The 2,791-nt window shown below is 43.2% G+C and overlaps 1 pseudogene; it reads left to right on the top strand.

The window, feature by feature from the left end:
• Positions 1–2,389: 2,389 nt before the first annotated feature.
• On the top strand, positions 2,390–2,506 carry LOC126163620 (5S ribosomal RNA; annotated as a pseudogene).
• Positions 2,507–2,791: the final 285 nt, after the last annotated feature.

Below are 2,791 nucleotides of genomic sequence, written 5' to 3'. Positions count from 1 at the left end.
CAGATGGTGTTCAATCTGTTAGGACCTCGTGATGTACAAGTATTCATTTCAGGCGGCAGCTGCAACTGTGAGAGTGAGCTTCAGGCGGAAGTATACGGAGAAACGGTAAGTTATCACGGAAGACACCTTGATTGTGCCTGATTTCCATTGTATAAAGTTGAACTTTCCTGTGAGCATCAGGCAATTATATGCCGTATCCATTCCGATTCTGGAAGTTTACGGGTGCCGCCCATATCCAAAATCGACATGGTGTGTGGAGCATTACGCTTCCAAATTTTAGGAGAGCAGAACTGTCGCTGACTAAGCTGGCCAACATCTAATACAGACGGAACTTGTAATTAGTGGAGCTTTGATTGGATTACGATTATAACTCTGCGTGGCGCTGGGGCAAACAAGCAATTTATATTAAATGTTAAGTATTGCGTGCAAATGAAACACAGAAAATTAGACTATATTGTTTATTCAGGGAACAGTGGTTAAGTTATTCGAGTAGCTATTTTCTTCACATCCTCACATTATATAATAATAATTTTATTTCACCTACGGAGAGCTGGAAATATCAGAGGAATTATAACAACAGCTAACTTATTTATGGCTATTTTATGTTACCTATTAAAAGTATCTAATAAAAAATGTTTAATGTTGGTAAATTGAGGAAAGTATCCAATAAAAATGAAAATTAATTGATTTGGAGGTTTATGATGTAACGAACTTTCAACATTGACAGTATTAAATGAAACTCTTCTTGCGGCGGAAATGCTCACTCACAGTGGCTAAAATATTACGTGCTGAGAACGTGTTCATATCCAATTTACTTCACTGCAGCCAACAAAGAAATATCTCGGTTCAGTTCTGTACTGGCGTAGCAGCTAATGACAATGCTCTTGGGATATATTAAGCTGAACGAGGAACGCACCTTGCTGCGATAAATGTCTTTTGTTTACTGAGACAATTCTGTCGCAAAATCAAATTCCAAACATATTTCCTACACTAACATTCAATTCTAAGCTATTCCCCACTTCTCAAAATTTCTCATCTACAAAAGGGAATCACCTGTTCTGAACCAGAACTCCTCAGCTAAAACCAACGATTGCCGTCACATCTCGTGCAAGACTCAGCTACAAATCTGCCTCCCTTACTTCTGATTTTCCTACCGTGCGCTTTTTTTATCCAACAATGCTATTCTTAATATTCAAAGACAATGTATCCTTTCATATGTCCAAGTTTTAGAAATGTATCAATGGAAGTTCGAGACTTTCCAATTGTTCTATTACTCAAATAACTGATAAACTTGGCTATGGAAAATGAAGCATCAATAAATCAATTCATAATAGTAAATCGATATGTACAAATATGATAGAGAAACTACTTTTTTATAAATGAAATTTCTAAGATTCTTTTTTAATACAAGTCAAATTGATCTACAATGTGTTGCTATGCCACACACAGTAGGTGGTTTTCTCATTTAACGAACCTTTCATTATCTGCATATTTTAGAGGCCATTATTGCGTCGATGGGCAGTTTGTTTGAAAAAAAAATTAAGAGGCAGTTAAACCGTCGTTCAACCCCACACAACGTTAACTAGTTTCGACTGCTTATAGTTTGGCTCTTTATGGCAGTTCTGATCATCTCTGTCCATTTTGTTAGCATATCCCTACTGATTTATGCTGGCCGTCTGTGGTGTCCTCGTCGTTCTGGCTGCCCTCATGCACTCAGGACCATTTTGATGAGATATTTCTGCACTATCTGGTCGGTTCGGAAGCTACAAGGATTCAGTATGGGCCCTTTGTGTAGCGATTGTGATGGCGTCTGCTTAGGTCTCACGCTTGTCGCTGAATCGCGTCTCAGTGTGAAGTCTCGGGTGAGTTGACTCTTATGGTTGGTTGGGTTGTTTGGGAGAAGAGACCAAACTGCGAGGTCATCGGTCTCATGGGGTTAGGGAAGGACGGGGAAGGAAGTCGGCCGTGCCCTTTCAAAGGAACCATCCCGGCATTTGCCTGGAGCGATTTAGGGAAATCACGGAAAACCTAAATCGAGATGGCCGAACGCGGGATTGAACCGTCGTCCTCCCGAATGCGAGTCCAATGTGCTAACCACTGCGCCACCTCGCTCGGTTTGACTCTTATGGCAACAGGAGGAGTACACATGTCGTAGGTGTGTTCCACAGCTGTTAGTCAACTGCCTCTGAAGACGCGCGTGGATCCCTAATCATCGGGGCAGCATAGGAGATTCTGCCTGCTAAGTTCGATATCACCGTTTCTCTCGAAGGTTGAACGCTTGTCTCACTACAGCAAGATTCACACACTGAGTGAGTAAGCTCGTCTAAGGCTCCACAAATTTCACAGGTTCATTGCTTTGTAACCATTTACGGACAAGCCTATCCGTACAGGCAGCGGCCTTGCCGCAGTGAATACACCGGTTCCCATGAGATCACCGAAGTTAAGCGCTGTCGGGCGTGGCCGGCACTTGGATGGGTGACCATCCGACCGCCATGCGCTGTTGCTATTTTTCGGGTGCACTCAGCCTCATGATGCCAAATGAGGAGCTACTCGACCGAATAGTGGCGGCTCAGGTCAAAGAAAACCATCATAACGACCGGGAGAGCAATGTGCTGACCACACGCCCCTCCTAACCGCATCCTCAGCCGAGGATGAAAGGGCGGTCGGATGGTCCCGAAGGGCCACTTGTGACCTGAAGACGGAGGTCTATCCGCACAGCTAGCACACCATGACATTCATTAAAATGCCCATTTCTAGACAATTTCTCACGTTGTTTCTCCGGAGCATTTCC

The sequence above is a fragment of the Schistocerca cancellata genome, chromosome 2 (genome assembly GCF_023864275.1).
Source record: "Schistocerca cancellata isolate TAMUIC-IGC-003103 chromosome 2, iqSchCanc2.1, whole genome shotgun sequence".
Lineage (NCBI taxonomy): Eukaryota > Metazoa > Arthropoda > Insecta > Orthoptera > Acrididae > Schistocerca > Schistocerca cancellata.
Note: the sequence above shows the minus strand (reverse complement) of the source record. Positions and strands in the feature narration are given on the sequence as shown.